The sequence below is a fragment of the Cebus imitator genome, unplaced genomic scaffold (genome assembly GCF_001604975.1).
Source record: "Cebus imitator isolate Cc_AM_T3 unplaced genomic scaffold, Cebus_imitator-1.0 Scaffold236, whole genome shotgun sequence".
In the NCBI taxonomy this organism is placed as follows: Eukaryota; Metazoa; Chordata; class Mammalia; order Primates; family Cebidae; genus Cebus; species Cebus imitator.
Window position 1 is genome coordinate 3,097,343 of NW_016107551.1, and position 12,771 is coordinate 3,110,113.

The 12,771-nt window shown below is 40.8% G+C and overlaps 1 protein-coding gene across 1 annotated transcript in view; it reads left to right on the forward strand.

Annotated features, from left to right (window-relative positions):
* The first annotated feature begins 565 nt into the window (after positions 1-565).
* Positions 566-12,771, forward strand: part of CCDC68 (coiled-coil domain containing 68) — a 57,663-nt gene continuing 45,457 nt past the window's right edge. Inside the window, exon 1 of the mRNA XM_037727679.1 lies at positions 566-695. The gene's annotated coding sequence lies outside the window, so the exon portion shown is untranslated. The remainder of the gene's footprint in view (positions 696-12,771) is intronic.

The window sequence follows — 12,771 nt, forward strand, 5'->3', positions numbered from 1 at the left end:
ATCAATGTTAATTTCTTTTAAAAAAATATTTTTAGTAGAAACGAGGTCTTGCTATATTGCCCAGGCTGGTCTCGAACCCCTGAGCTCAAGCGATCCTCCCGCCTGCCTTGGCCTCCCAAAATGTTGAGATTACAAGGCATGAGTCACCGCGCCTGGCCCAATGTGAATTTGCTACTTTTGACAAATGTGCCATGGTTATGGAAGCCATAATTAGGAGACATCAGCTGAGGGGTATATAGAGGACTCTCTGTACTGGTTTTGCAACTTTTTTTAAGTTCCAAAAGAAAGTTTTATTAAAAACAACAAAAAAATACACTTGTACTCCATAAATTTATGCCAAAAACTATAAAATCAAAAAATTATTTTAAAAATAAAAGTTTATGATCTTCGGGTACAAATATAACCTTCTTGTAAAGCAGCAGCCGATCATCCCCACCCCCATGCACAGCACCCTAGCGAGGGGCTTGAGGAGCAGAGTCTGACTCTCCAGCGCTGGGCGTGCAAGTCCCGCGACTCCTCCCCGGAGCCTCACCGGCGCCGGACTCTGCCCTGGGAGCGCCCCGCCGGGCGGAGTCAAACCTGCGGGTGGTGGCGGCTGCACTCGCAGGACCCTGGCAGCCGGCCGTGGCCCCAAGGCCCGAACGCCCAGGGGAGAAGCAGCACTGGGACCCCGCGCCGGCTGGGAGTCCCCCAAGGTAGGCGAGTCTGGCCACCTGCGGGCCTGGTCTCTGCAGCACGCTGCGGCATCCCCGCCAGGTGTGTGGTGTCCAAGTGCCTTTCCAGCGGCTTCCCCCAGCGGAGCTCCTGGCGCCAAGGACATTTCCTGTAAAAGGGTCCTTGGTGAAGAGGGTAACCCTCCCTGGAAACCTGGGTTCTGGGCTCGGATTTCTGGGCGAGAAGTTTCTTCTCCCCTGGGAAGAGTTGCTTTTCCGCAGAGGGGAACCCCTCTTTAGCTGGGCGCACACCTGATTATTTACTTAGGTTGATGTTATACAATCCGTTTATCAGGGGTCCCCGAGATTTCTGCCCGCTAATTTCAGTGGCCTTGGAGAAAACCCCTTCGGTAAACGCCCTGACCTGGGAACTTCAGTATGATGACTTTGACACATTACTGCGCTCGCATTTTTTTAAGAGCAGAGATGAATGAAGGTGGCTGTGTTCATTCATTTGTAAGGACTTCTGCAGCTGCAGGTGTAGTAGAAAGAGCAGTCCATTGCTTGACCGTTTCCTTAACGTTGTGTAGGCATCACAAGATTTTAGAGCTGGAAGTTACAGCGTGCTGGGCGGCTAGACAAAGCAACGCTTTTGTCTTACTAAAAAATAGTATGGGACTGTGCAAGTGTCATTTTCAGATTGGGTGATGACGTAGTTGTGAATTTTTAGCCTTTTTGGAAGGGAAGACAAAATTGAATGTAAGGATCAGAACAAGCAACAAGCCCTGTACATAAGTATCTGTTCCCCATTATATTGTAATTGTTTTATTTTAGGAATCAAAACTTCTTTGGTGTATATAGATTGGATGAAGTGTCAGAATACTAAAAGGAATTATTCTGTGTTTGCGATAGGAAGGAGATAATTTGTCCTTTTGATCTGACCTAATGCTATTAAATATTCAGAGCTACAGCAGTCTGGTTTTCCAGAAATGTGAGCTGGGCAGGAGTGTTAGATACCCCGGATGACACAATTGGTGCTGTTGTTAAGCTTTTCCCCAGCTAGAGTGAAGGCCCCTGACACAGAGGGATTTCTGCCCAAGGCAGGGAGTATCCCTGTGTGGTTCCTCAAATATTTGCAGAAAGAATGAAAACAACCGTACTTCCAGGCTGACCTCATAAGAAGGTTCTTACCTCTTATTATTTACAAAATAAATTGATACCTTGTCCTAACTAGAAAGAGATTTTTGAAATTAGTACAGGTGCTATTTTGTGAATTAGTGATAGGCATGTTATTCAAATTAGTGATAGGCATGTTATTTGCTAGCTTATTTATTTACAGCATCCAAATTTTGGCCAAAGCTAATAAACATAGCTAGATTTAGACAAAGCTAAAAAATGAGGTGTACATTTGCTTGGAATAATGACTGCAAAGGGAAAGAATTGAAGATTTTGATGGGAACATAAAAGTCTTTTAAAGCAGTAGTTTCACGTCTTTCCAACTGAGATATTTACATCCAAATTATATGGCCATGTATCGATTGAAAACATTTCATAATGGCAAAATTTTACCACGAATTTACTAACAGGTTTAAATGAAGGTCATTTACTAAGCACAAAAACAGCTATATATGTGAGTTTGGAAAACAAAAGAGAGAGAGAGAGAGAGAGTATGTGTGTGTACATTCTGTGTGTGTACATTCAGTTTTAGAAGCTATCTGGTGCATCTGTAAATTTGTGGGCCTATTCATGTATTCATTGAAACAATATTTATTGAGAGCACTGTGTTCTGTGTGGGAGAACCAACCAGGTGGGAGGGGAAGTCGGGTCTGGGCCAAACACAGCCCTGTGTAAATAAGACACATCTCTGTCCTCCTGGAATTTACTATGTTGGAGTCTTCCAGGCCACCCCAAGTCAAGTGCATAGATTTGCAGACCACATCAATGATCCATTCAATTTGGACAGTGACTGAAACTAAATTAGTTTCAAATCACATATTCCCTTACACTAATTTAAATACTCAAATCTAAAAATGATAGAGGAGCTCACATATTATTCTGCTCAGTGGTTTTCTTTTTGTTTAGGTTGGGGAAGAACTTAGGAATCATGTGTTCCAGGTTTGATGTTATGAAATATTAACCTAAAATAGCTAAGTATCAATTTCATGCAAATTAAATAAAAACTAAACTTGTAGTATGGCTGACAATAATCTAGAGACAAAAATTAATGAACAAAAAATTTAAAACTGAAAAATATCTATCCATTAAATTATTTTTTGGTGTAAATTAGAAAAATATGACTACAATTATATTTCCCCCCAGAGGAAAACAGCATCTTTATTCAAGTTATTCTTACTTTTCCTCTTTTTTTTTCTTTAAACATCTTTATTGAAGGTATAATTTACCTACTATAAAACACATCCAAGTGTGTAATTCAATGATTTTTGGTAAATTTACCAAATGGTACAACCACTGGCACAATCCAATTTTAGATCATTTCATCATCCTTCAAACATCCCTGGGGCCTGTTTGCAGTCACTCACCATTCTTACCCCCAGCCTCACGCAACCACTAATCTATTTTGTCTGTTTAGATTTGCCTTTCCTGGACATTTCATACAGATGGAATCGTACAATATATAGCCTTTAGCATCTGGCTTTTTTCAGTTAGAATAGTTGTTGAGGTTTATTCAGGTTGTCACGTGTATCTGTAGTTGGTTCCTATTTATTGCTTAACTAGTATTTATTCCATATCATGGCTACACCACATTTTGTTCACCATTTGGCAGATGTTTCTGCAATTACATTTGCGTGGTAAAACAGATACATTGGTGCAGCATCCATGGTAGGATAATTTGGGAATAACTGATATGAGCCAACATCTTATTTGATGCTTTGACTCTCTTCTATAATTTTAAATATGAATGCCAAGAGTTAAGCAACGAGGTTGCTATTAAGCAGTTATTTTGTGTGTGTGTGTGTATAACTGTCTAGAGAACAAACCAACATTAAGAACTTCTTAACTTTCCTTAGTAATTTGGGATGCTGAGGCAGGTGGATCGCTTGGGGCCAGGAGTTGGAGACCAGCCTGGCCAACATGGTGAAACCCCTTCCCTACTAAAAATATTTTTAAAAATTAGCTGGGTGTGGTGGCATGTGCCTGTAGTCCCAGCTACTCAGGAGGCTGAGCCAAGAGAATTGCTTGAACTTGGGAGGTGGAGGTTGCAGTGAGCCGAGATGGTGCCACAGCACTTTAGCCTGGGCGACAGAGTGAGACTCTGCCTAAAACAAAGAAACAAAGAAACAGGAACTTCTTAACTTTCCAAGAACATTGACTTTTGGTATACCCTTATTAGGAATCGGAAAACTGGAACAGCAGTTCCAAGCCAGAATTGTTTTCTTATAAATCTCCATTGACCCTGCTTTATGCTAACTATTATGGCAAATGCAATTTTCAGGGATGTGGGTCATGCTTGACAATTTATGCTTAGAGATCCTCTTAGAGAGATTTCTCTAGTTTACTGAAATCCTTTTATAAAAATCTAGTCAGTTCTGTGAGCCTAAAAAGAAGACAATGTCTCTCTGAGTACCTTTAAGTTACTACATAAATTCCAAGTTCCTTTTGGGGAAGAAAAAAGAGCATCAGATTAACTTGAGGTCTATTTTTGTTTTTGTGTTTTTCAAGACAGTGTCTTATTCTGTCACTCATGCTGGGGTGAAGTGTCAGGATCCTAGCTCACAGAAGCTTCAAACTCCTGGGCTCAAGTGATCCTCTTGCCTCAGCCTCCTCTATGACTGGGACTACAGGAATGTGCCAGCAAGCTTAATTATTATTATTTTTTTTTGTAGATTGGGTATCACTGTGTTACCTAGACTGGCCCCCAATTCCTGGCCTTAAGCAATCCTCCCACCTTGGCCTCCCAAAGTGCTGGGATTACAGATGTAAATCACTGGGCCCAGCCCTTGAAGTCTATTTTATTGGCAATTTAGATTGCAAAAGATTTTTTTAACATCTACAATTTGAAAAGAAGACAACATAGGTTAAATAATATCGTTTTCCAAAGCTGAATGTCTTCATTTGCAACTCGTTTTTTTCTGCTTGAAATGTCAAAACAACTTTGTAAAACTCCTAAGTGAGAATAGTACTACTGTTTTGATGATCTGTGTGTGACTGGATGGAGTAATCAATCTCAATTGGTAATATCCCTTTGTTTCCTTGGTAAGGATTTTTAAAATTCTAAAACAAATACATTTTTTTTCTAGCCTTACACTGACGATTTTACACCAAGTATCTCTTGAGAGGTATTTACCATCTACAGAAATTCATCTTTATTGTTCTCACTTTCATATACTCCAGGGATCAGGATCAGGGTGGAGACATTCATCATGCTATGTTGGTTCATAAAGAGGAAGAAGGCTTGATTAGTATTGAGCTGTAAAACCTGCTCTTTATTTTGATGAGGTCACTTATGTTGTTGTGATCTGATACAGGAACTTTGTTTTACCCAAAATGAGAAGCTGCCTCTGACACTTCTATCTTTCTATTAACACCTGGATTTTGGTAAGATGCTGCTCTTGGATAAGGCAAACATCTTTATGGTGTGGGAGGGTGGGCGAAGGTGGTGATGAAAATTAGGGTCATGGCAGGGCGTGGTGGGTGGCTCACGCCTATAATCCCAGTACTTTGGGAGGCTGAGGCGGGTGGATCACCTGAGGTCAGGAGTTTGATACCAGCGTGGGCAACATGGTGAAACCATGTCTCTAATAAAAATACAAAAATTAGCTGGGCGTGGTGACATGCACCTGTAGTTCCAGCTACTTGGGAGGCTGAGGTAGGAGATTGCTTGAACCTTGAACCCGGTTGCAGTAAGCCGAGATTGCACCACGCACTCCAGCTTGGGTGACAGAGGGAGACTCTGTCTCAAAAAAACAAAATAAAGAAAGAAAATTATGGTCCTGACTGTTTCAGGCCCTGAATAAGTAGATATTTTCATCACTGATCCAACAGCATATGTGCAGATGGACAAATATGAAGAATGAAAACATATTGTGCATCTAGAAAGCTATTAGAAAAAGGTCTAGGTTCATGAATTATATTTAAAGCTTGTTGCAAATATTCTATTTCTTAGGTATTAATATATATTTCCTTCTACTTTATCACCTTTAATAAACAGTGCTTATGATTAAGTTTTAAAAAATGTTTAAAAGGCTTTGCTTGTTTCTGTCATGCTGAATGCCAACTTTAATTGATTAGTCTTGTAGCATGAGCTAGAATCAGCAGCCCAGTTGCCTGCTGTTTTTAACAATCCTGATTCCATTGCTATATATGTATATTTATCATTTACATTCTTATTTTGGGGGTCAATAATTTGAATGAAGAAAATCAAATCCAGCTAATTTTGGCTTTCAGTTAGTTCTAATAAAATCAGTGAGGGTTCTTGGATTTTGAAATCTCAATTGTGTGTTGTTTTTTCTACATTCTGCCAGATTACTATTTTTTAAATAACAGTGTACAAATTCACCTTTTTCAGTGTGGAGTATTGTAAGTTTTGGGAAATTGTTATAATCATAGAACCATGATCACTAACAAGATATATTTCCCCACCCCAAAGTCCTATGTGTTTCTTTTGTGGTCAACCTTTTCCCTACTGTCAGTCCCAAGCAACCACTGATCACTTTTGATGCCTATAGTTTTTACTTTTCACTTTTGTAGAATGTCAAATAGATGGAACCATAGGCTGTGTAGTCCCTTGAATTTGGCTGTTTCAGTTAGCATGATGCATTTGACACTTATCTATGTTGTTGTGTGTATCTATAGTTCCTTCCTTTTTTTTTTTTTTTTGAGACAGTCTCACCCTGTCACCCAACCTGGAGTGCAGTGGCACAATCTCAGCTCACTGCAACCTCCTTCTCCCAGGTGCAGTGATTCTTGTGCCTCAGCCTCCTGAGTAGCTGGGATTACAGACGTGCACCACCACGACTGGCTAATTTTTGTATTGTTAATTAGTAGAGATGGGGTTTTGCCATGTTGGCCAGTCTGCTCTCGAACTCCTGACATCAGTTGATCTGCCTGCCTTGGCCTCCCAAAGTACTGGGATTACAGGTGTGAGCCACTGTGCCTGGTCCATTCCTTCTTAATGAGGGGTTGTGTTTACCTGTTGGTAAACATTTGAATTGTTTACAGTGTTTGGCAATTATGAACACTTGTATGCAGGTTTTATAGAATATAACTTCTCATTTCACTCAGATAAATACCAAAGCGTGGGGTTTCTGGGTTGTATACTATGTATTTAACTGTCTGGGAGACTGCCAAGCTATTGTCCACAGCGGCTGCTCATCTTCCATTTCCATCAGCAACAGACAGGAGTTCCAACTGTTGCACATACTCACCAGACCTGGTCTGGTTTCCTTTTTCCCCCTTGCTGGATAATTTTTTAAGTGATGTAAATTATCTTCAAGCTAAAATAATCCAGGACAAGCTCAGAAAACTGTAGGTATTTTACAAATTTCTGGACTGTTCACTCTTAAAATATTTTATAGCATCACAAATGACATTTTCTAAAAGGGCATCCTGTAAATGCTGCAAGTGACTGTGACATATATCATTAACTTCAGCTTCCTTTTTATATTTTCTTGACTGGCAAGTGTTAACCAGCTTTTGTGTTGACTTGTTAATAGAGAAGTTCAAATCAGGAAGAATAATTGGCTGATGCGGTAAGGAAGGAATAGTGAAGGGCAAACTGAGCTTGGGAATTGACACTTTCAAATCATGTCCTGCAAGCAAATGTCCACAATAAGTTGTGAGTATAAATATTATTATTTAATATTAATTTAATGTGCATTATAGGTCAGATATTCCATTAAGCGCTTTTCATGCATTATCTCATTTAATCCTCATAGAACTCTGAGAAAGTTGGCATTCCCATCTAAAATTTTCTGTTGAGGAACCAAGGCTTAGGGAGTTTGAATGACTTTCAAAGACCTCCCAGCTGGTGAGGAAGTGGAACAGAGTCTTGTAGGCAGAACAACTGAGTCCAAATCCCTTGTTTTTAAGCCATGCCGTCAAATTGCATTTGTTCATGGAATAAATCTACTGGGACAACGATATCTGTTCAGGCTCCTGAAGGACACACCTGGAATCTCCCAACAGGAGTTCTGTGACTGTTACTTAGTGACCTGCTTTGGAAAACCTTGATTCTTAAACTATCTTGAGCCCAAGAAGTAAGGCTTAGAAACTCCTTCAGAATGTAGCAGGAGGCAAAGTGGTAAGTTAGAAGGAGCTAGCAGACTCATGAGAAAGAGCCAGACAACTCATGGCTTGGGATCCAATGGCCACCAACTAGCTATCTTTGCTTAATCTTGTTGAGCCTTGCTTTTCATCAGCAAAACGGGAATAATACTGACCTTAGGGCAGATGTGAGAAGTATTATAGAGAGCATACCCTACCTGGAATATAGTCTTCACTTAACAAATCCTGGGCCTGGAGCAGTGGATTACTGGGATCAAGCCTTTAATCCCAGTTCTTTGGAAGGCTGGGGCAGACAGATCACTAGGTCAGGAGTTCGAGACCAGCCTGGCCAACATAGTGAAACCCTATCTCTACTAAAAATACAAAAATTATCCATGCATGGTGGCGTGCACCTGTAGTCCCAGCTACTTGGGAGGCTGAGGCAGAAGAATCTCTGGAATCTGGGAGGCGGAGGTTGTGGTGAGCTGAGATCATGCTACTGCACTCCAGCTTGAGCAACAGAGGGAGACTCCCTCTCAAAAAACAAAACAAAATCCTGGCCCCTCTTTCCCACTCTTCTCCAGATGGGAAGGGAGACCTGTGCTCTGCACCTCTTTGCAGTTTAGTTGCTGAGGACTGGCTGAAACTTTAAGCTCTTTTTCATTGTTTCAAATTATGCCAGTGAACTATGAGGATAGACTATTTCATTACAAAGACATCTGAATTTGGGGTCAACCTATCTGTTCAGTTGATGAGGTTCTTATAACTTTGAAAAACTTACATCCCTTTTTTGTGCCACACACACACACACACACACACACACACACACACACACACTGAAGATAATTATAACACACTGTTGTAATGATTAATTTTGGCAATATATGAAAAATGTTTTGGTAAATGGTACATGCTTTGTCAATAGATATTCGTACATTGTATTTACATCAATATTTCATTTTTACCCCAAAATAGCTTTTATCTTATGTCTAAGAATTTTCTATAACACTGGCTATAATATCTGTGTATATACAAATGAGTAGCATGTAGTTGAATAAAATTAATTCTACTTAGCCAAAACTTAATTATTATTTCAAAACAGAACTTGAGTACAGTGTTAACATGCATGTCTTTTGTATACTGTGCATCATTTTCAGGTAAACTGCACAGTCACCTGAGATTTAGCCAGCTGACACTGGATGTCACCATTGTGCTGTGTAATGTAGCTGCAGAACAGGTGTGCTATTTAGTATTCAGGACATGGTTAGTCTTATCAGGGTTTGGAAATACGTTCACTGTTTTCCCTCATATAACCGAATTATCTTTGTGGCACTTTTGTAGTAACATTTTCAGTTTCTAATATCCAAGCTCTATAAAATAGTGATCAAAAATGAACAAATAATCTGTTAGAACCAGGAAATGAAAACCTGACAACTCAGAAACTGCTAAAACCAAGCAGGGCTCTTGATTGCAACCCAGAGTAACTGACTCCGGCTGACTTAGTAGAAGAATAATTTACTGAGAGAACATGGAGCAGCTACTGGAATTGATGGGAATGTTGAAAAATTAGGTTTGGAAAATGGGAGGATCTCATATGCTAGGACACCAGTGAAATCAGACTGTGGGATGAAGGGGTTAGGATCCTCCTGACACAGCTACTGGCCACTGGATACTGCCACTGAATTTCCTGCCACTTGGACAAGAAGCACCACTCTGTATCAGAGACCTCTGCCTTTCTTGAATAATGACTGGATTTCCACTGCCGCCAGCTCCAACCAGCCAGATGGCCAGTCCCTGAGTTGCACTTCCAGCACGGGCTCTCATTGGCTGATTCTAGGTACTGTCCCTATGCTCCAGCTCCAGGGAGTGAGCATGAACAAGGGACCTTTCCTGCAAGACTCATACAGATGGTGCCTCAGCATATCTGGGAAGGAGATTCAAGTGCTAGCTAGCCAAAACCTGCCAGACATCCAGCATGGTGCTTTTCAATCAGCAGACCCCAGAAGTGAGTGGAGAATACCTCTGTGCAGTCAACCAGACTTTGTTGCCCCTTTTCTGGGCGGACCTGGGGTCAGTTGTTTACACTTTTGCAGTACCTGACAGCTTCACTCTGTCTTTGCTTCAATCCTGGGGGATCCATAATAGCAACGGCTAGACCCGTTTTAATGTGGCCCAGGAGACAACTCCTTAGACAAACTGGAAGTCTCAAAAAGCTTAGGTAAAAAAGAAAAAGATCTTGCAACATTAAAAGAAAAGAAAATGGTAGGCTTTGCTCTGTGCTGTGGTGTTCTTAGAACACTGCTCTAGAGGCTGGGCATCGTAGCTCACACCTGTAATCCCAACAATTTGGGAGGCCAACGTGGGTGGATCACTTAAGGCCAGGAGTTTGAGACCAGCCTGGCCAACATGGCAAAACCCCCTCTCTACTAAAAATACAAAAAAATTAGCTGAGTATGGTGGTGCACCTCTGTAATCCCAGCTAATTGGGAAGCTGAGGCACAAGAATCTCTTGAATTGCAGAGGTTGACGTAAACTGAGATTATGCCACCGCACTCAGACCTGGGCAACAGAGTGAGACTCTGTCTCAAAAGCAAAACAAAACAAAAACCACTACTCTAGGCACATGCCAGTTTCTGCTCTTGCCTTCCCATTTGCCTGGAACTCTCTTCTCCTAGATCCAAGAGAGCCACATGACTTGCACCTTACTTTCTTCATCTTTTGCTCAAATACTGCTTCCTCAGGTCAGCTTTCCTCACCACTCGTATAGAATAGCATCTCCTTTTACCCTGAGTCCCTTGATCTGCTTTTCTTCATATCACTCATCACAACTTTGTTTAGACCCCCTCTATATTTACTTGTTGTTTAATGTCTGCCTCTCCCTCTATACTGAAAATCCCATGAAATTAGGGTCTTTGGCTCAGCCCTGTAGCCACAGCTCCTAACACAGTGGCTTTCAATAAATATTTAGTCTCTCAATATATGAATCAAGGGTTAAGTAAAGAAAGGAAACACCCTTGTTACAGTCTCTAGACTATCAACAGTGCCTATAATCCTTTTCTAGGGGTGCTCTAACAAAATACCACACATAGTGTGGCTTGAACATGGAAATGGATCATCTCTGAGTTCTAAAGCCTAGAAGTCCAAGATCAATGTATCTACATGGTTAGTTCCTCTTGAGAGCTGTGAGAGAGATCTGTTTCTTGCCTCTGCCCTGCTTGGTGGTTTGCTAGTAATCTTTGGTGTTTCTTGGCATATACAAGCATCAGTAGATCTCTGCCTTCATTTTCACAGGGGATTCGGTGTTCTCATCTCTGCCACATCTCTCCTGATAAGCACATCAGTCATATTGGAGTAGGGATCCACCCTACTGCACTATGAGCTCATGTTTACTTAACTAATTACATCTGTAAAACCCTATTTCCAAATAAGGTCCCATTCTGAGAAACTAGGGGTTAAGACTTTAACATAAAATTAGAGGAAGGACACAATTCAACCCGTAACAGGCGCTTGTGTATGTTTATTGTATAATACTTCTGCTATTTTCATGTCATTAACTGGAGCATGAGGTATAGTTAGATTCTCTCGGGTGCCTGGTGGTGTGGTGGTTTATCACTTGGATTACAATTCACAATAATGTGTGTGCATTGTTTTGTAGATTGTAAACTCTTCATTAGATGTTAGCATCATTGACTGAGGAAACTGACAAATTATGGTGCATCAGCAATAAGGAATTTGTACAATGGATTTGCTAGTCTTAAAGTCCTCGAAAGCAATTTTTCCTTCATAGGCCAGTTCAGTCCGCAGGTTATTTAAAATATAGCCTGTTTCTTTCCTGTGAGAAAGAAAACTACTCAGATTGCTTGTCAGCCTTAATTGTGAATAATGGTTTCATATTTTATGTACTCATTTGACAAATATGTACAAATCATTTATTATATATTATATGTGCTGTTATAAGTGCTTGGCAAATATTAACTAATGAACAACCCCACATTGATTATTGTTAATAATATTATTTTCATTTTACCATTAAGGAAACTGAGACACAGAGAGGTTAAGGGACTTAGCAGAGGTCACACAGGTATGGAGTGGCTGAATGGGGCCATGAGACTAGGCAGGCTGCCTCTAAACTGTTTCAGCTGTGGAACTTTCTTTCTTCACAGAAAACCTCATGGAAAAATTCAGTGTGTGTGACAGAACAAAGCAAAGCTGCTGTGGTTGAAGTTGAGGCGACAGAGCCCTGTCTATTCAGCAGTCCTCCGCCTCCTCCCTGGGAGCCCTGTTTGCAAGGCCCTTGTCTAGGAAATACCTCCTCTTGGCGTGATGCCACTTGTAAGCTGCCTTCAGTCCATTCTATCATAAAACAAACAAAAGTCTTTCCTTACTTTAATTAACTGATTGTGATTTATTTTGAAAATTTCATCTCCTTAATCTACTTCTGGCCGAAATAAAATGCTAACATGGATTTTCTCCAGGATAGTAATGCCATATGGCAATTTGGACTTTGTTGGCTTATGTTCCCCTTGGATTTCTTTATACAAATCAGGGACTGTGGGTACAAAAGTTTTCTGAACCAAAGAGAGAAATGGAATTTAACTTCATATGGATAGAGTTATAAAGCTTTGTAACCAGATAGATGTGAACTACCTGCCCTACTTGTCTTCTGTGGCTGTTGATAATATAAAATAACAGGGACAACACTATTGACAGTGACTGTTCATTGAGTGCCTCCTGAGAGCAGGCATTAAAAAAGCAACAACTCGGCCGGGCGCGGTGGCTTAAGCCTGTAATCCCGGCACTTTGGGAGGCCGAGGCGGGTGGATCACGAGGTCAAGAGATCGAGACCATCCTGGTCAACATGGTGAAACCCCGTCTCTACTAAAACTACAAAAAA